Here is a 21413-nt window from a genome sequence, read left to right as displayed (position 1 = left end):
ATATAATATATTTCAGACTGTCCCATCCCACCTTATGCTGTACCGCTTTGGCAAATGCTTTATCTGCGCCATTCGCCTTAATCACATCTGACAGTAATTCTTAATAAAACGCCTCTCGCTAATTGTTAGTCATCCCAGATACTGTTTGCTATAAGGCCACGACGCGCAACTGATATCCAAAATTCGTCTGCCTCCTGTGAGGATCGAACTCACGACCCCTGGTTTACTAGACCAGTGCTCTGCCACTGAGCTAAAGAGGCGCGGCCTAGCGGTACTTTTGCGTACTTCATCCTTACGGTCGTCTGGATCATCAGACTTCAGCTGACAACACTTCATATTACCGTCTAATATTTGCAGCTATGGCGACCCATTACTGCTTGCCTACACATCTGACACGTAAAGGAAGTGCTCTCCAAATAACACCACTTGCATTTCAGAACATGTCTTTCACACATGTCTACAAAATCACCTTCACCTTCAAATACAGTTTCCTTGCGACTGACGGAGAAGTAGGCAAAGTTTAAAGTTGCTATTTCCATTACATCACGTTAATGAGAAAAACGGTAAGTTACATCTGCAGAGGAACAAAATTCCGTTCCTCCCCACGTGGGGCTCGAACCCACGACCCTGGGATTAAGAGCCTTATGTTCTACCGACTTTTTTTTCTAATTAACCCTTGGATTAAGAGTGTGACGCTCTACCAACTTTTTTTTTTTTTTTTTTTTATTAAAGTCCGACGCCTTATCCATTTGTTTTTTTTTTTGTTTTTTTTTTTAGTTTTTTTTTTTGTTCGTTGTAATTTGTATATTCGTTTGTTTTCTATCCATCTTCTTTGCTCGTTTCTGCTGTCTGTTTTGCGCTTTTGTTTCATTCAAAATAGACCAAATTTAATATGTCGTAGAAATAACTGATCCTGGGAAGGACATATTCTTGATCTCATACGTTGCTTTATTCAGAATCACAATGAGACCAATGGAAGTCTTTGCTGTGAGTATAACCTTGACTATAGTACAGGAAAAACGAATTGTTATAACAGATATTCATGTTATCCACGTCCTACTTCATCTCAAGGACGATGTGAAGAAAATTTTGAAATGTTGACTGATACCGGTGCCCATATTGGTTGGTTGTGCGCCAGTGTTGGTGTGAGAGATATACTTGAAAATCTAAGACATTAGGCGCACTGCCGGACAGAATATAGTGGATAAAATGTCCCATAAGCCATAGGTAGCTGTTATGTTTGGCTGCAGGGAAGAGTCGGTAGTCCGGGCGCAGAATGTCGTGGATCTGAATCGCATGAGGCGCAGTCCGGTTGAGCACAGCGAGTTTTTTGCGCGTCCAATTCCAGATGTGCACTTGATCCTTGCAGACAAACAGATGTGCAATAGTCTCAACCATGTGGCACAAGTCGCAGTAGGGACTGGGTGCAAGATTAATCCTGTGCCGCTTTTCTTTCGTCGGAATAGTGTCAGCGACCACGTCATACCATTCGGAGCGGACATCTGTCGGAAGCGTTGGATTATGGATGTTAGCCCAAACGAGGGACCAATTGCAAGCCGGATACTTCTTTTCCAAGGGGCCAGGCAGTGACGGCCGAAGTAAGTGGCGGTACAGTTTTACCGTCGGCTTCTTGAAAAGCTCGTCGTCGAGATAGCTACTTTCAAGGTAATACAGTGCTATATGCTGAAAGTGCGGGCCGACGTGGCCAATGTCCACAGGCGGAGATATATTGCGGGGGCGGGACAGTTGATAGAGCCGCTTCGTGACGGTGTCCTCGCTGGCGGTGAGTATCTGCCATGAGCGTTTCAGATACAGGGCTAGGGCATGTATGCCGGGGTTTTTCAAGCCAAGGCCTCCCATATCGCATGGCAGTGCTGTCGTGGTGAAGGAAACCTTAAAAATATTGAGCTTCCAGACGTACCAGGCGGCCGCCGCTAGGAGTGATCTTGCTACTGTGGGTGGCATAGGTAGGACGGCGGCAACAAATTGTAATTTAGAGAGGGCATAAGAGTTGACGAAAAAGGCTCGCTGCAGACGATCGAGGTGTCGCATCTTCTGGTCGCGCAGGAGTGCTTTTATCGCCTGAATTTTGGGTATCCAATTTTTGTGAGACATGTCCAGAGGCCGGGCCGTAACGTAGAGACCAAGGTGTTTTCTAGTCTGTACACAGGGCAGCCAAGCGTCGCCTGTGATAGGTCGTTCTTGACCAAGCGTTAAGGCGGCGGATTTATTGACGTTTAACATGGCACCACTACCTCTTTGGAATTCCTCAAGAATGCGTTTCGCTGCGGTGACATCGCGAACGTCGTTAAGAAGCACGCTGACATCGTCTGCGTAAGCTTGGACCACAGACTTGATACCATAAAACTGGAATCCAGGGAGGCTATGATGTAGATGGCGCAACAAGGGTTCCATGAGGATCGCATAGAGCGTCGTTGAAAGTGGACTGCCTTGCTTGATACCCCGTGAGAGCTGGATGTACTCCGTCAATGTATTATTGATCAGGAAGCGTGTACGGGTACCACTGATACAGTTGTTGATGAGGTGGATAAAATTAAGACTGAAGCCCATTGATTCCATCACGCCGCTGAGATAGTGATAGTCAGCTCGATCGTAAGCCTTATCGAAGTCAAGAAATGCTATGGCCATAGGAGTGCGGGTGGCCCAGGTGAGGGAGACGAGATCCCGATATAGCGCCAAAATGGTGGACAGCGACCGACCACGGATCGCACTCATTTGGTATGGTCCCAGAAGATAGGGTAACAGCTGCCGTAACCGGGCATTGAGGGCGCGCGTCAGAAGCTTAAAGTCGGCATTGAGCAGAGTAATGGGCCGCAGATCTTTGGTGGTGGTCGGCGTCGGCGTCTTAGGTATTAAAACAGTTAACCCTTCTGTGAAGGCTGGGGGTAGAGCAATCCCACGTAGTACTTCATTGTACATCTCTGTGAGTTCGTCCCCTAATATAGGCCAATATTTGACGTAAAACTCGACAGAGAGCCCGTCCGTGCCCGGAGATTTATTTCGTGGCGCAGCAAGCAGGGCATCCTTCAGTTCTTCTTTGGTAAAGGGAGCAAGCAGGTCCCGATTGAGGTCGTCGGTAATGCGGTACGGCGGGGGTCCAGAAAGATACCATTCTCGCACTTTCTCATGTGGTACACCAGCACAGGTGTAAAGTGCAGCAAAGTGGTTGGTAACATGGTTTTTGATGTCTCGCTGTAGGGTATAACAAGCACCGTCTGCATCCTGCAACTTATGAATAAGTTTCCTACGCGCTGCACGTAACTGTTGGACGATATGATGGACTGACGTCTGCTGTTGCGGCAAGTTTGTGGAGTCACGTGCTCGAATCTGGTGGCCGACGGCGGTGCACGCCGTCAAGGATGTAATCTTGGCTTGGAGTCTGCGTACGTGCGTGATGTTATTAGGCACCTGATGATAATCCCGGTACAATTCTCGCAGGGCACAGAAATAGAATTCAGTAATTTCCTTCTCACCGCGAGCACGAATCCGGGCGTGGTGCTTGATGCAAGTAATGAGTTTCCCCTTTGCATGAAGCGTCCACCAATCAATCCACGTGGAATACGTGGGCCTGCTTGATGTTACGGAGTGCCAAACTGACCGGATCTCACGCTCTAAAGTGGCGTATTGTAAGAGGCGACAGTTGAGTTGCCATCGTCCGAAGCCTCTATAAACTTTCTGCGGTGAGTGATTAAAGACGATGTGGTAAGCGATATGGTCACTGAAATTAACGGGCCAATATTCGCAAGTTCCCACGTCGGCTAAAAGACCGCGTTGCACATATATGCGATCTAACCTGCTGGAAGATGTCTGCGTAAAGTGAGTAAAGGCAACTTCATCTGGGTGTAAGGTCGCCCACGTGTCGACTGACTGCAATTCTGTAACCAGTGTTAGCAGTTCCTGGCTGAAGTTAAAGTTCGGCGTTTGATCGGTGCGGCGCAATACGCAGTTAAAGTCACCACCCATAATAATACGCAGACGCAAGTCGGTGATTAGATTCGCTATCTCTCCCGTGTAAAACTCCGTCCTCGCCGCTCGCGCGTTGGAACCGGAAGGGGCGTACACATTAAGAAGGAGTACATCATGGAACTGTGCGGCAATGCCTCGTCCGGTAGGTAACATGGACAAACAAGAACATTCAATGCCTTCCCGATACAGAATGATCGTACCTGCCTCCGTCCCTATATTGACAATGGCGTCATAACCGGGGACGTCGGCTAGGAGTGGAGTCAGTGCTTCCTGTACGAACAGAATATCTATATCAGCGGCCCGTAAATAATGTCGAAGGCTGTGGATTTTTGCTTGAGAGACAATGCGGTTAACATTTATGGTAGAAATCTTATAGAATTGTCGTGAACGGAGCGATGTGGGATGAGTGGTCATCTGCAGATGAAAACAGGTACGATTTTTATCCCTTCAACAGTCGTCCGCTTCGGAGGTCGTATAAGTCTAGACGTCGCCGTCCGTGGATGCTGCATTGCGCCGAGACGTAAGCAGCGTATCACCAGTTGCCATCGGTTCTTCACGCTCGGGATTGCCAGTCATATCTTCAATATCATCCGCCCAATTATCGACAGACACAGCCGTCGTCGCGCCTGCTGCAGCAGTTCCGGAACCACATTGCGGGCCGTCACCCTGCACATCTGCAACTTGGGCCGTCCGCGGAGGTGCACTAATATGTGCCCTCCCCGTGTCAAGGTTGGATACATCATCGTCAATATTCATGGGTGAGGCCAACGACGGAAGACAATCTTCGGTCCCCGAAGTGTCATCGCAGATCATGCGGCCCGCGTGTTTGGCCTTTTCACGCAAGGGAGGTGCCGATTGAGCTGCCGCCGGACGAGCGATCCGACGTTTCTTGTGCTTTTTCGGGGAGGACCCACTGACAGAGGCTTCCGCATTCTTTAAAGGAAGAGGAAGAGTCTCTGTCTCTTGCTGGCTGTCAGTGGCGGTAGTGGCCGCCTCCACAACGTCAACCCTGGCTTCCTCACGTGAGGCGTCACGCGGCACCGCCGCTAGCAAGCCAGCGACCGGCAAGGCTTCCTGAGCGGTAGAGATTTCCATAGGTACATCTCCGTCATTCGTAACATCGGCCACACTAAGTCCGACTTCCGCAGCCGACGCAGTGGGTGTATTTGCACGGACCGCCGTTACATGAGTAGTCGGTAATATTGTCGGTTGCGGGGGAGGGCCCAGTTCACCCGCAGGCACCTGCGTTACACGTCGTTGGATGCACTGTGCCCGGACGTGTCCCGTGGAATTACAGCCTGAACATGTACGAGGCTGTCCCTCATATATGATTATCGCCCTATATCCACAAATCGTTAGGTAGGACGGAATATGCCGTTGCAATTCGATCTTAATTTGCCGCACACCGTTCAAAACAGGGTACTTATGGAACGGGGCCCACTTTTCGGCAATGTTACTGATAATTTTGCCGTAGGACTTAATAGAAGCATTAATTTGTTCAGCCGAGATTTCAAAAGGCAACTCGAAAATCCTGACGGTACGAATACCAAGACCAGCGTGGACAACAGTCACCTCACCAACATTCCCGTCACTGTGTCGAAATTTATAGGTACCGCCACATGAATCGATGATTTTGTCGCACAATTCTGGGTCACGCAATTTGATATAAACTGTGCTACTGACAATAGACAAATGGATACCAATGATATCGGTGGGAGGCAATTTTACGTCTTCATCGAGAAATCGTTCGACTTCGTAATATTTCGGTCGAGAAAAACTTCCATCAAACATAAACTTCAAAGTATCTTTCCGCTCTGGGTGATCCATGTTAGGTTCTATTCGTTACAAACAAGATGTTTGCGCGCCGCAACGGCCCTCGACTCACCACGTGCCGCACCGCAGGCCGCAGCTGAGCACGTAAACAACGCTCCAGGCACGTCCGACCTGCACGACGGCCGCGCCTCGACTGACTGAGCTAGCCGCGCTGCCTCGGTGAGTATATGCCGGTTAGCACGTCACACAGTACTCGTTTGGGTTGATTGGTCCCATACAGAACCTCCCCATGTTGCCTAATGTTTTCCTAACGTCACACTCGTCACGTAGTTCACTTTTATTTCATAATCATTTCTGAGAGGTAACAGAATTGCATGACAACCTGCAGAGCTAGTTTCGTCAAAATTAACACACATACTTGATGTGACTCATAAGCCGAACGAGTTACTTTCCGACGTTATTTTAGATGTGCAAGTGCCGGTCAAAAACACGCGGCGACAGCAATATGCAAACCAATTCGCTAGTTAACACCGGCCTTGTTGTGCGTGTTTTAAGCTGAAGAGCATCTCCAAGCAGAAAATGGTCAACAGCAACATTCACACGGTTTCGTACTGCTCAAGTGCTACACTAAAACGGTATGTTTCTTTTTCAGATCTGGAAAAACACGACCGAGAGAGGAATCAAACACGCAATCTTCGGATACAACGTCCGACGCCTTATCCATTAGGCCACACGGTCACTGACAAACAAGTGTAACTTATATACGACTCATCTCAAAACGCTCACACCACTGAGAGTTGTGTTTTCGTTCTACACAGACGCTGCTCCTTGCTCTTTCCCACCATTTGATACATTCAACCTGCTACGAGACCTACCAAATATAGACTGGGAAACTAAACCACACACTTTGTGCATTCGGAAATGTAAGGCAGGGCGTCCCTCGCCGCATTTGCTACGATGTCCATTTGCTACTTCTGCAGAAGTGGCGGCGACGACGACGACGACGACGACGACGACGACGACAACCGCGGAAGGCTCTGAGATATGTGAGAAATACATCTATATAATATATTTCAGACTGTCCCATCCCACCTTATGCTGTACCGCTTTGGCAAATGCTTTATCTGCGCCATTCGCCTTAATCACATCTGAGAGTAATTCTTAATAAAACGCCTCTCGCTAATTGTTAGTCATCCCAGATACTGTTTGCTATAAGGCCACGACGCGCAACTGATATCCAAAATTCGTCTGCCTCCTGTGAGGATCGAACTCACGACCCCTGGTTTACTAGACCAGTGCTCTGCCACTGAGCTAAAGAGGCGCGGCCTAGCGGTACTTTTGCGTACTTCATCCTTACGGTCGTCTGGATCATCAGACTTCAGCTGACAACACTTCATATTACCGTCTAATATTTGCAGCTATGGCGACCCATTACTGCTTGGCTACACATCTGACACGTAAAGGAAGTGCTCTCCAAATAACACCACTTGCATTTCAGAACATGTCTTTCAAACATGTCTACAAAATCACCTTCACCTTCAAATACAGTTTCGTAGCGACTGACGGAGACGTGGGCAAAGTTTAAAGTTGCTATTTCCATTACATCACGTTAATCAGAAAAACGGTAAGTTACATCTGCAGAGGAACAAAATTCCGTTCCTCCCCACGTGGGGCTCGAACCCACGACCCTGGGATTAAGAGCCTTATGTTCTACCGACTTTTTTTTTTCTAATTAACCCTTGGATTAAGAGTGTGACGATCTACCAACTTTTTTTTTATTAAAGTCCGACGCCTTATCCATTTGTTTTTTTTTAGTTTTTTTTTAGCTTTTTTTTTTTTTTTGTTCGTTGTAATTTGTATATTCGTTTGTTTTCTATCCATCTTCTTTGCTCGTTTCTGCTGTCTGTTTTGCGCTTTTGTTTCATTCAAAATAGACCAAATTTAATATGTCGTAGAAATAACTGATCCTGGGAAGGACATATTCTTGATCTCATACGTTGCTTTATTCAGAATCACAATGAGACCAATGGAAGTCTTTGCTGTGAGTATAACCTTGACTATAGTACAGGAAAAACGAATTGTTATAACAGATATTCATGTTATCCACGTCCTACTTCATCTCAAGGACGATGTGAAGAAAATTTTGAAATGTTGACTGATACCGGTGCCCATATTGGTTGGTTGTGCGCCAGTGTTGGTGTGAGAGATATACTTGAAAATCTAAGACATTAGGCGCACTGCCGGACAGAATATAGTGGATAAAATGTCCCATAAGCCATAGGTAGCTGTTATGTTTGGCTGCAGGGAAGAGTCGGTAGTCCGGGCGCAGAATGTCGTGGATCTGAATCGCATGAGGCGCAGTCCGGTTGAGCACAGCGAGTTTTTTGCGCGTCCAATTCCAGATGTGCACTTGATCCTTGCAGACAAACAGATGTGCAATAGTCTCAACCATGTGGCACAAGTCGCAGTAGGGACTGGGTGCAAGATTAATCCTGTGCCGCTTTTCTTTCGTCGGAATAGTGTCAGCGACCACGTCATACCATTCGGAGCGGACATCTGTCGGAAGCGTTGGATTATGGATGTTAGCCCAAACGAGGGACCAATTGCAAGCCGGATACTTCTTTTCCAAGGGGCCAGGCAGTGACGGCCGAAGTAAGTGGCGGTACAGTTTTACCGTCGGCTTCTTGAAAAGCTCGTCGTCGAGATAGCTACTTTCAAGGTAATACAGTGCTATATGCTGAAAGTGCGGGCCGACGTGGCCAATGTCCACAGGCGGAGATATATTGCGGGGGCGGGACAGTTGATAGAGCCGCTTCGTGACGGTGTCCTCGCTGGCGGTGAGTATCTGCCATGAGCGTTTCAGATACAGGGCTAGGGCATGAATGCCGGGGTTTTTCAAGCCAAGGCCTCCCATATCGCATGGCAGTGCTGTCGTGGTGAAGGAAACCTTAAAAATATTGAGCTTCCAGACGTACCAGGCGGCCGCCGCTAGGAGTGATCTTGCTACTGTGGGTGGCATAGGTAGGACGGCGGCAACAAATTGTAATTTAGAGAGGGCATAAGAGTTGACGAAAAAGGCTCGCTGCAGACGATCGAGGTGTCGCATGTTCTGGTCGCGCAGGAGTGCTTTTATCGCCTGAATTTTGGGTATCCAATTTTTGTGAGACATGTCCAGAGGCCGGGCCGTAACGTAGAGACCAAGGTGTTTTCTAGTCTGTACACAGGGCAGCCAAGCGTCGCCTGTGATAGGTCGTTCTTGACCAAGCGTTAAGGCGGCGGATTTATTGACGTTTAACATGGCACCACTATCTCTTTGGAATTCCTCAAGAATGCGTTTCGCTGCGGTGACATCGCGAACGTCGTTAAGAAGCACGCTGACATCGTCTGCGTAAGCTTGGACCACAGACTTGATACCATAAAACTGGAATCCAGGGAGGCTATGATGTAGATGGCGCAACAAGGGTTCCATGAGGATCGCATAGAGCGTCGTTGAAAGTGGACTGCCTTGCTTGATACCCCGTGAGAGCTGGATGTACTCCGTGAATGTATTATTGATCAGGAAGCGCGTACGGGTACCACTGATACAGTTGTTGATGAGGTGGATAAAATTAAGACTGAAGCCCATTGATTCCATCACGCCGCTGAGATAGTGATAGTCAGCTCGATCGTAAGCCTTATCGAAGTCAAGAAATGCTATGGCCATAGGAGTGCGGGTGGCCCAGGTGAGGGAGACGAGATCCCGATATAGCGCCAAAATGGTGGACAGCGACCGACCACGGATCGCACTCATTTGGTATGGTCCCAGAAGATAGGGTAACAGCTGCCGTAATCGGGCATTGAGGGCGCGCGTCAGAAGCTTAAAGTCGGCATTGAGCAGAGTAATGGGCCGCAGATCTTTGGTGGTGGTCGGCGTCGGCGTCTTAGGTATTAAAACAGTTAACCCCTCTGTGAAGGCTGGGGGTACAGCAATCCCACGTAGTACTTCATTGTACATCTCTGTGAGTTCGTCCCCTAATATAGGCCAATATTTGACGTAAAACTCGACAGAGAGCCCGTCCGTGCCCGGAGATTTATTTCGTGGAGCAGCAAGCTGGGCATCCTTCAGTTCTTCTTTGGTAAAGGGAGCAAGCAGGTCCCGATTGAGGTCGTCGGTAATGCGGTACGGCGGGGGTCCAGAAAGATACCATTCTCGCACTTTCTCATGTGGTACACCAGCACAGGTGTAAAGTGCAGCAAAGTGGTTGGTAACATGGTTTTTGATGTCTCGCTGTAGGGTATAACAAGCACCGTCTGCATCCTGCAACTTATGAATAAGTTTCCTACGCGCTGCACGTAACTGTTGGACGATATGATGGACTGACGTCTGCTGTTGCGGCAAGTTTGTGGAGTCACGTGCTCGAATCTGGTGGCCGACGGCGGTGCACGCCGTCAAGGATGTAATCTTGGCTTGGAGTCTGCGTACGTGCGTGATGTTATTAGGCACCTGATGATAATCCCGGTACAATTCTCGCAGGGCACAGAAATAGAATTCAGTAATTTCCTTCTCACCGCGAGCACGAATCCGGGCGTGGTGCTTGATGCAAGTAATGAGTTTCCCCTTTGCATGAAGCGTCCACCAATCAATCCACGTGGAATACGTGGGCCTGCTTGATGTTACGGAGTGCCAAACTGACCGGATCTCACGCTCTAAAGTGGCGTATTGTAAGAGGCGACAGTTGAGTTGCCATCGTCCGAAGCCTCTATAAACTTTCTGCGGTGAGTGATTAAAGACGATGTGGTAAGCGATATGGTCACTGAAATTAACGGGCCAATATTCGCAAGTTCCCACGTCGGCTAAAAGACCGCGTTGCACATATATGCGATCTAACCTGCTGGAAGATGTCTGCGTAAAGTGAGTAAAGGCAACTTCATCTGGGTGTAAGGTCGCCCACGTGTCGACTGACTGCAATTCTGTAACCAGTGTTAGCAGTTCCTGGCTGAAGTTAAAGTTCGGCGTTTGATCGGTGCGGCGCAATACGCAGTTAAAGTCACCACCCATAATAATACGCAGACGCAAGTCGGTGATTAGATTCGCTATCTCTCCCGTGTAAAACTCCGTCCTCGCCGCTCGCGCGTTGGAACCGGAAGGGGCGTACACATTAAGAAGGAGTACATCATGGAACTGTGCGGCAATGCCTCGTCCGGTAGGTAACATGGACAAACAAGAACATTCAATGCCTTCCCGATACAGAATGATCGTACCTGCCTCCGTCCCTATATTGACAATGGCGTCATAACCGGGGACGTCGGCTAGGAGTGGAGTCAGTGCTTCCTGTACGAACAGAATATCTATATCAGCGGCCCGTAAATAATGTCGAAGGCTGTGGATTTTTGCTTGAGAGACAATGCGGTTAACATTTATGGTAGAAATCTTATAGAATTGTCGTGAACGGAGCGATGTGGGATGAGTGGTCATCTGCAGATGAAAACAGGTACGATTTTTATCCCTTCAACAGTCGTCCGCTTCGGAGGTCGTATAAGTCTAGACGTCGCCGTCCGTGGATGCTGCATTGCGCCGAGACGTAAGCAGCGTATCACCAGTTGCCATCGGTTCTTCACGCTCGGGATTTCCAGTCATATCTTCAATATCATCCGCCCAATTATCGACAGACACAGCCGTCGTCGCGCCTGCTGCAGCAGTTCCGGAACCACATTGCGGGCCGTCACCCTGCACATCTGCAACTTGGGCCGTCCGCGGAGGTGCACTAATATGTGCCCTCCCCGTGTCAAGGTTGGATACATCATCGTCAATATTCATGGGTGAGGCCAACGACGGAAGACAATCTTCGGTCCCCGAAGTGTCATCGCAGATCATGCGGCCCGCGTGTTTGGCCTTTTCACGCAAGGGAGGTGCCGATTGAGCTGCCGCCGGACGAGCGATCCGACGTTTCTTGTGCTTTTTCGGGGATGACCCACTGACAGAGGCTTCCGCATTCTTTAAAGGAAGAGGAAGAGTCTCTGTCTCTTGCTGGCTGTCAGTGGCGGTAGTGGCCGCCTCCACAACGTCAACCCTGGCTTCCTCACGTGAGGCGTCACGCGGCACCGCCGCTAGCAAGCCAGCGACCGGCAAGGCTTCCTGAGCGGTAGAGATTTCCATAGGTACATCTCCGTCATTCGTAACATCGGCCAAACTAAGTCCGACTTCCGCAGCCGACGCAGTGGGTGTATTTGCACGGACCGCCGTTACATGAGTAGTCGGTAATATTGTCGGTTGCGGGGGAGGGCCCAGTTCACCCGCAGGCACCTGCGTTACACGTCGTTGGATGCACTGTGCCCGGACGTGTCCCGTGGAATTACAGCCTGAACATGTACGAGGCTGTCCCTCATATATGATTATCGCCCTATATCCACAAATCGTTAGGTAGGACGGAATATGCCGTTGCAATTCGATCTTAATTTGCCGCACACCGTTCAAAACAGGGTACTTATGGAACGGGGCCCACTTTTCGGCAATGTTACTGATAATTTTGCCGTAGGACTTAATAGAAGCATTAATTTGTTCAGCCGAGATTTCAAAAGGCAACTCGAAAATCCTGACGGTACGAATACCAAGACCAGCGTGGACAACAGTCACCTCACCAACATTCCCGTCACTGTGTCGAAATTTATAGGTACCGCCACATGAATCGATGATTTTGTCGCACAATTCTGGGTCACGCAATTTGATATAAACTGTGCTACTGACAATAGACAAATGGATACCAATGATATCGGTGGGAGGCAATTTTACGTCTTCATCGAGAAATCGTTCGACTTCGTAATATTTCGGTTGAGAAAAACTTCCATCAAACATAAACTTTAAAGTATCTTTCCGCTCTGGGTGATCCATGTTAGGTTCTATTCGTTACAAACAAGATGTTTGCGCGCCGCAACGGCCCTCGACTCACCACGTGCCGCACCGCAGGCCGCAGCTGAGCACGTAAACAACGCTCCAGGCACGTCCGACCTGCACGACGGCCGCGCCTCGACTGACTGAGCTAGCTGCGCTGCCTCGGTGAGTATATGCCGGTTAGCACGTCACACAGTACTCGTTTGGGTTGATTGGTCCCATACAGAACCTCCCCATGTTGCCTAATGTTTTCCTAACGTCACACTCGTCACGTAGTTCACTTTTATTTCATAATCATTTCTGAGAGGTAACAGAATTGCATGACAACCTGCAGAGCTAGTTTCGTCAAAATTAACACACATACTTGATGTGACTCATAAGCCGAACGAGTTACTTTCCGACGTTATTTTAGATGTGCAAGTGCCAGTCAAAAACACGCGGCGACGGCAATATGCAAACCAATTCGCTAGTTAACACCGGTCTTGTTGTGCGTGTTTCAAGCTCAAGAGCATCTCCAAGCAGAAAATGGTCAACAGCAACGTTCACACGGTTTCGTACTGCTCAAGTGCTGCACTAAAACGGTATGTTTCTTTTTCATATCTGGAAAAACACGACCGAGAGAGGAATCAAACACGCAATCTTCGGATACGAAGTCCGACGCCTTTATCCATTACGCCACACGGTCACTGACAAACAAGTGGAACTTATATACGACTCATCTCAAAACGCTCACACCACTGAGGAGTTGTGTTTTCGTTCTACACAGACGCTGCCCCTTGCTCTTTCCCACCCATTTGATACATTCAACCTGCTACGAGACCTACCAAATATAGACTGGGAAACTAAACCACACACTTTGTGCATTCGGAAATGTAAGGCAGGGCGTCCCTCGCCGCATTTGCTACGATGTCCATTTGCTACTTCTGCAGAAGTGGCGGCGGCGACGACGACGACGACGACGACGACGACGACAACCGCGGAAGGCTCTGAGATATGTGAGAAATACATCTATAAAATATATTTCAGACTGTCCCATCCCACCTTATGCTGTACCGCTTTGGCAAATGCTTTATCTGCGCCATTCGCCTTAATCACATCTGAGAGTAATTCTTAGTAAAACGCCTCTCGCTAATTGTTCGTCATCCCAGATACTGTTTGCTATAAGGCCACGACGCGCAACTGATATCCAAAATTCGTCTGCCTCCTGCGAGGATCGAACTCAGGACCCCTGGTTTACTAGACCAGTGCTCTGCCACTGAGCCAAAGAGGCGCGGTATAGCGGTTATTTTGCGTACTTCATCCTTACGGTCGTCTGGATCATCAGACTTCAGCTGACAACACTTCATATTACCGTCTAATATTTGCAGCTATGGCGACCCATTACTGCTTGCCTACACATCTGACACGTAAAGGAAGTGCTCTCCAAATAACACCACTTGCATTTCAGAACATGTCTTTCACACATGTCTACAAAATCACCTTCACCTTCAAATACAGTTTCGTAGCGACTGACGGAGACGTAGGCAAAGTTTAAAGTTGCTATTTCCATTACATCACGTTAATCAGAAAAACGGTAAGTTACATCTGCAGAGGAACAAAATTCCGTTCCTCCCCACGTGGGGCTCGAACCCACGACCCTGGGATTAAGAGCCTTATGTTCTACCGACTGAGCTAGCCGCGCTGCCTCGGTGAGTATATGCCGGTTAGCACGTCACACAGTACTCGTTTGGGTTGATTGGTCCCATACAGAACCTCCCCATGTTGCCTAATGTTTTCCTAACGTCACACTCGTCACGTAGTTCACTTTTATTTCATAATCATTTCTGAGAGGTAACAGAATTGCATGACAACCTGCAGAGCTAGTTTCGTCAAAATTAACACACATACTTGATGTGACTCATAAGCCGAACGAGTTACTTTCCGACGTTATTTTAGATGTGCAAGTGCCAGTCAAAAACACGCGGCGACGGCAATATGCAAACCAATTCGCTAGTTAACACCGGTCTTGTTGTGCGTGTTTCAAGCTCAAGAGCATCTCCAAGCAGAAAATGGTCAACAGCAACGTTCACACGGTTTCGTACTGCTCAAGTGCTACACTAAAACGGTATGTTTCTTTTTCAGATCTGGAAAAACACGACCGAGAGAGGAATCAAACACGCAATCTTCGGATACGACGTCCGACGCCTTATCCATTTTTTTTTTCTTTTTTTGTTAGTTTTTTTCTTTTGGGCCTCCCTTCTCCCCACACAGCCCATCCATTCGCTCTCCTTTTATGCCTTCTTCGGCGAGCTTCTATGCTATATCGACTGATTTTTTTTTCAAATTTACTGTGACAGTTAGGGAAATGAAATGATGTTTGGCTTCTTCGCCATGTGAGGCTTCTCCTCCGTAGAACTGAAAATTGAAAAATTAAGGCTTCTTGGGAATTAATAAATTGTCACTCTTGCTTCATACTGAAAAAAATTAAACAAAAATAGAAAGATTGTAACTGAGGAACACGTGCAAGAAGCTTCCACTGCATTGTGTGCAACGAAATCACCTTCCGATATTACCGAGATCCTGGAAAATCATCATAGATGAAAGTAGTTGCTGGAGATATGGGGTTCATCCAGCAGTAAGTGTGAAGCCGCAGTGCCGTTTCGGGGTTCTGTCCGAGGCCTTCACGGCTACCGTAGCGGCCCTGGGGCACACGAAGTCCCCACCGTACTTCACCCTCAACAGCGATCCCCTACTTTGGCCTGTGACTACATTTTTCGTAGACGAGGGCTATTAAGATGTTTATCCAATCCCTTGTCTCTGAAACAGAATGTGTAACATGTTACCAAAAGTTTTTTTGGGGTCCCTGCGCGTACATATCTGATAATATTTTGCTCGTTCGTATAATTCGTATTCTAAAACACGGTCATTGCCGTGTTCAGATATAACGTAATGTACATAATTGCCAAACAACCACAACACAGCATTGGTTTTCTGGACAGGGAAGAAAACACCATCGGGGAAGAGTAATTTTTCAACATTGATCTCAGTACTAACAGTTCTGGTTATAAAGGCTACCCGCCGTTGGAGTCCCCTCCATATTTCGGCGTATCCGCCACAGAGAAAGCGGTGGATCAATGTGTCAACTGCGTCACATCGGGTGCACACAATCGTGTCACTAAGACCAATGGAGTGCAACTTTTCGTTAGTGGAAACTACGTTATTAACAACTCGGTACCAGGTTGCCTGAATGTCGGAAGACAGTTCACGATTACTAATATTTTTCCAAATTCTTTTCCAGTCTTTGTCGGGATATCTGCACTCCATTTTGTTGACATGTTCTTTCGTTGTTAAGAGTTCCATTAATTTCCTGCAATTCCTTGATTGTGGATTCGTGACAATACTGTCCATGTAGCTAATCTCTAAAAAGAACTGGCGAATATATTTCAATTTATAATTAATTCCGCCTATATTTATGGGTGGACGTAAATTTTCTGGCTGTAGGAGTCGATACAGCCTGGCTGTAATACTATGTGGATGTTTTTCTATAATTTGTAGGGTCCTCTTTATATATAACGCCGTAGTCTTCCGCCATATATCTGTTAAACCTAGGCCACCTTCAGCGGAAGGTAACGTAACTGTACCGACTGCTACTCTAAAAATATTCCCTGTCCATATAAATCGGCAAATGATACTCATTATACGTTTGGCAATGGGTTTCGAAACTGGCAATATTTGACCTATATATATAGCTTTTGATAAAATGGACCAATTAATTATTCTGATTCGTTGTTTAATGTTCAGATGTCTGGTCTGATTGAGTATTGTGGCTCCTCTGATTGTATCCAGTACTTTCTTCCAATTGTAGGTCATGGTCTGAAGCGGACATCGGTAAAAGGTGACACCCAGAGCGGTGTGACGATCGACGGAGCGTGCCCATTCCAAACGGACATCTTGAAGACCTTTAAGATTTAAAAACGAACTCTTCACCTCGTTAACCCTAGCGCCTGTAGCTTCACAAAAGATCTGAATATTCGTAGTTAATTTCTCTAAATCTTCGTTACTACGAATAACCACTCCAACGTCATCAGCATATGCATTGGTGACGTTGTTAACGCCAGATATCGTGATGCCCTCAAGATCGACATCGAGTCTCCTTAGTAAAGGCTCCAGTGCAACAACATACAGGAGCATTGACAAAGGACTTCCCTGCGGGACGCCGTTGCGAATTTCAATGGGTGGAGTGAAATGCCCATTTACAGACACTTGTGTTTGGATGCCTTCAACAATGTTAATTAAAACTTGCACAAAATGTTGACTAAAACCCACATAGGTCAACGTTCTGAACAAAAATAAGTGGTTGACCCTGTCAAAAGCCTTTGAGAAGTCGATAAAGGCAAGGCCTCCTGGTGAGGATGACGTTGCAAAAATTGCAGAGACATCCCTATATTCACAAACAGTTTTAAAAATATTCCGCCCCGAGAGACAGGTTTGGTGGTCACCAATGATCTTCTCCATTAGAGGTCTCAGTCTTTCCTTCAGGACACGTGCAATTATTTTATAATCCGAGTTCATCAAACATATTGGTCTCAATTGATTGAGATCTTTAACTGTCGCGTTCCTTCCCTTTGGTATTAGCACAGTTACGCTTTCTTTGAACTCGCGTGGAACAGTAACACCTTGCAACACTTCATTTATCACTTCTGTGAATTGATTACCGATGAGAGGCCAAAATTTACAATAAAACTCTACAGGCAAGCCATCAGGCCCTGGGGACTTACGGGTAGGCGAATATTTAAGTATATCAAACACCTCCTCACATGTGATCGCAGTGGTAAGGGACACATTGTCCTCGTCATTGATAACGTTGTCGATACCTGTAGTTCGTAGCAAATCGTTCGCACAGTCTAGATTATACCGGGTATCAGTATATAACGTACGATAAAATCCATAAACTGCATTTAAAATGTCAGAGTGTTCCGTCAGCACCCGGTTATCGCCCACTCTAAGACAAGCAATAAACGCTCGTCTTCTATTTCTTTCATGTTCGAGTAAGTGGTACAGCGATGCGTTTTCGTCCTCCACCGTTGTCGGGACACGAGATTTAATTTTTAAACCCTCCAGCTGTTGTCGCTTGAGACTTATGAGGTGAGCCTTGATCTTCTTTATTTCAATGAAAACCTCATCAGTCATCTGCTGAGCTGATAGTTCCCTTAAGCATGTATAGTAAAATTCAACGGTATTGCGAGACCACATCGCTCGCTCCCTCCCGTAAGCTATTAGGGATGATCTCAATTTCTTTTTAGCACATGAGGTCCACCACGCAAGGCGAGAGCTGTATTTATGGCGCATACGTAGAGCAGCCTGCCATACCTCCGCTACTGTTCTTGATAGGGCACCCTCGAACAACATATGGGTATTCAGCTTCCATAAGGGGCGACCCCAATACGTTCCTTGCTTCTGAAACCGAATGCTGCATTTCACTGCGAGATGGTCCGAAAAGGTAGTGGGAATTACTTCGATACTACTGATTTTATTTTCCAGGTTTGCTGTGACGTATATTCTGTCTATTCTGCTTTGCGAGCGACTACTGATGTACGTAAATTTGACTAACGTGGGGTATTTGCTTTCCCACACGTCTGTCCACTTCATGTTTGTCACCAAAGCCGCCAGTTCCCCGGAGAAGCTAAAATTTGGTCGCTGATCCTTTTTGTGAAGTACACAATTAAAGTCACCACCGATTAAAGCTTCCGCCGGATTCCCCTGAAGTAAATAGACCATATCGTTCTTAAAAAAATTAGCCCTATCATCTCTAGCGTTGTTACCAGAGGGGACATATACATTTAAAACAGTAGTAGTAAAAATTTTACAACTGATGCCCCTCCCATTTTCTAACAGACAGATATCCTTCACATCAATACCATCTTTGACAAGGATCGCAGTCCCACATGTGGCTTCCGGTGCAATATTTAAAATCTCTTGAAAACCTGGGACATAAAAGTTGTGGACATTAAATTCCTGTAGGAGGGCTATATCAGTATCCGACTGGTAAAGGAAATCTTTTAAAGAAGCGACTTTCGTTTCACTGCGAATCCGATTTATATTGATCGTGGTCACATTATATGTCAGTTCAGTTGGCATAGGTGCAGGTAAAAGAAATGGGCTAATGAAGTATACCCCATGCAGAGTCACGTCTGTACCATTCCATTCTGTCTGTCAGAAAGAAAAATAGACATTAAAAAAAAAAATTAAATGCCACTAGCATGTGTCAGGTCCATCTCCATTCCGTGGTCGGTGCGATCTTCTTGGGCATCGGCCCAATCAAGTCCTTTTCCTGAGACAGTTCGGTCTAAATCCATAGTAGTGCCGGTCTGCAAACCTGCGACGCCAAGCGGTGCGCGAGGTTGTTGTTGAAGATCATCTGCATCGGCACGACTCATCTCCGCTTCAGCACACTCGTTAACTCGTGCTACTGGGCATTGTTCTCGTAGTCGTTCATTATCCCTTAAATGTTTTAACTTTTCCCGCAATGCAGGAGCTAAACTCTCTGCTGCTTTGTGTGCCAATCTCCTCTTCTTGCCTTTCTTCGAAGATCTCTTCGGCGATCTAGCAGGAGATGAAGTTTGCGACCTGTCAGGAGAAGTACCGGATGATACGTCTGACGTCGCCTGTTCCTTTTTTTCGGACAAAAGTCCGCGTATCGCATTCCACAACGGCAGAAGGAGGCGCATCTTTTTCCATGGCTCCCACTGGTAGCAACCCAGTCTCCAATTCTACACTATCGCTCGTTGTGGTTTCCTTGACGCAAGTGTCTTCTGTGGGCGCCAACGTGAAACCAATGTCCAGATTGCTATCTTCGTTCATAGTTCCCGCAGAGTGGATGCCTGGAGCGTCCACTCCTCGGAAGCTAGTGGCAATATCCTCACGTTGGTGGGAATCCTGACGACGCAAGGAAACCTCCGTTGCGGGTATTTGGGGATCTTCGGCCGAGTCCGCGGAAGAACGAGCAACCACAGTGGAAGAGTTGGAAAAAGTTGGCGTCGGCACAGATTCGAGGGGCGCGGAGCTGATCGGCAGACCATCCGCAAATCTAGAGCTGGAAGCCGGAGTATCATCGACAACCGCCCGCGAGGCAGCAGGCTCCCCGCGCACAGGCGGCACCGACTCGCCTCGGCTGCGGAAGTCAGCAGCGGCAGCGTATGACAACTTCATACCAACAACAGGGCCGGAACTCTGCATCTCGTCACGCGGTAACTGCGGGACACGCCTCCGTGAACATTCTGCACGAATATGTTCCGTGGAATTGCATAAAGCGCAAGTCCGCGGTTGCCCATCATAGATAATCAAAGCACGATACCCACAAATATTAAGATAAGAGGGGACATGCTTCTGTAATTCAATCTTAATTTGCCTTACGCCGTTCAAGACAGGAAACATATGAGCTTCAGACCACCTTTCTGCCACATTGGAAATAATTCTGCCATAAGGCCGAAGGGCAACATTAAGTTCTTCGGGCGGAATTTCAAAAGGGAGCTCAAACACTCTGATCGTACGAATCCCGTACCCAGCATGACTAACAGCAACGTCACTCACATTCCCATCAGAATGATTAAACTTCACGCTACCTCCGCAACGATCCACAATGGAACTACATAATTCTGGACTTTTCATCTTCAGATACACAGCATTTGTCACAAACGAGAGATAAACTCCGACAACATCATCACCGTTAATCAATACTTTTTCGATAAACTATGCTTTAATTTCAAATGCTTTAGGTCGAACGAAATTTCGATCGAAAGTAAACTTGATTGTGTCTTTCCTCAAATAATTCGACCTATTCATACTAGAACTTCATGAATACAAGTGCAACACGAATAGCGGCTTAGCAGCACCACTAACCTCAAACGCAGCGACTCAGCCTGTGTTTACTACAGCCAGACGTCCAGCTCCGCCACACGTCCGTCCCGCTCGGCGGCTGACTCGCAACTGATCCATTAGGCCACACGGTCACTGACAAGTGTTTTCGTTCTACACAGACGCTGCCCCTTGCTCTTTCCCACCCATTTGATACATTCAACCTGCTACGAGACCTACCAAATATAGACTGGGAAACTAAACCACACACTTTGTGCATTCGGAAATGTAAGGCAGGGCGTCCCTCGCCGCATTTGCTACGATGTCCATTTGCTACTTCTGCAGAAGTGGCGGCGGCGACGACGACGACGACGACGACGACAAACGCGGAAGGCTCTGAGATATGTGAGAAATACATCTATAAAATATATTTCAGACTGTCCCATCCCACCTTATGCTGTACCGCTTTGGCAAATGCTTTATCTGCGCCATTAGCCTTAATCACATCTGAGAGTAATTCTTAATAAAACGCCTCTCGCTAATTGTTAGTCATCCCAGATACTGTTTGCAATAAGGCCACGACGCGCAACTGATATCCAAAATTCGTCTGCCTCCTGTGAGGATCGAACTCACGACCCCTGGTTTACTAGACCAGTGCTCTGCCACTGAGCTAAAGAGGCGCGGCCTAGCGGTACTTTTGCGTATTTCATCCTTACGGTCGTCTGGATCATCAGACTTCAGCTGACAACACTTCATATTACCGTCTAATATTTGCAGCTATGGCGACCCATTACTGCTTGGCTACACATCTGACGCGTAAAGGAAGTGCTCTCCAAATAACACCACTTGCATTTCAGAACATGTCTTTCACACATGTCTACAAAATCACCTTCACCTTCAAATACAGTTTAGTAGCGACTGACGGAGACGTAGGCAAAGTTTAAAGTTGCTA

General features: G+C 47.3%; 4 non-coding genes across 4 annotated transcripts; all 4 read right to left on the bottom strand.

Moving 5' to 3' along the window:
• Nucleotides 1-188: 188 nt before the first annotated feature.
• On the bottom strand, nucleotides 189-260 carry Trnat-agu (transfer RNA threonine (anticodon AGU)). The gene has a single exon. It is a non-coding gene; the product is annotated as a tRNA-Thr (tRNA).
• A 6749-nt stretch (nucleotides 261-7009) lies between these two features.
• On the bottom strand, nucleotides 7010-7081 carry Trnat-agu (transfer RNA threonine (anticodon AGU)). The gene has a single exon. It is a non-coding gene; the product is annotated as a tRNA-Thr (tRNA).
• Nucleotides 7082-13826: 6745 nt separating this feature from the next.
• On the bottom strand, nucleotides 13827-13898 carry Trnat-agu (transfer RNA threonine (anticodon AGU)). The gene has a single exon. It is a non-coding gene; the product is annotated as a tRNA-Thr (tRNA).
• A 7171-nt stretch (nucleotides 13899-21069) lies between these two features.
• On the bottom strand, nucleotides 21070-21141 carry Trnat-agu (transfer RNA threonine (anticodon AGU)). The gene has a single exon. It is a non-coding gene; the product is annotated as a tRNA-Thr (tRNA).
• Between the last annotated feature and the right edge of the window lie 272 nt (nucleotides 21142-21413).

The sequence above is a fragment of the Schistocerca gregaria genome, chromosome 4 (genome assembly GCF_023897955.1).
Source record: "Schistocerca gregaria isolate iqSchGreg1 chromosome 4, iqSchGreg1.2, whole genome shotgun sequence".
NCBI classification, from domain to species: domain Eukaryota; kingdom Metazoa; phylum Arthropoda; class Insecta; order Orthoptera; family Acrididae; genus Schistocerca; species Schistocerca gregaria.
This window is presented reverse-complemented; position numbering and strand designations above follow the sequence as displayed.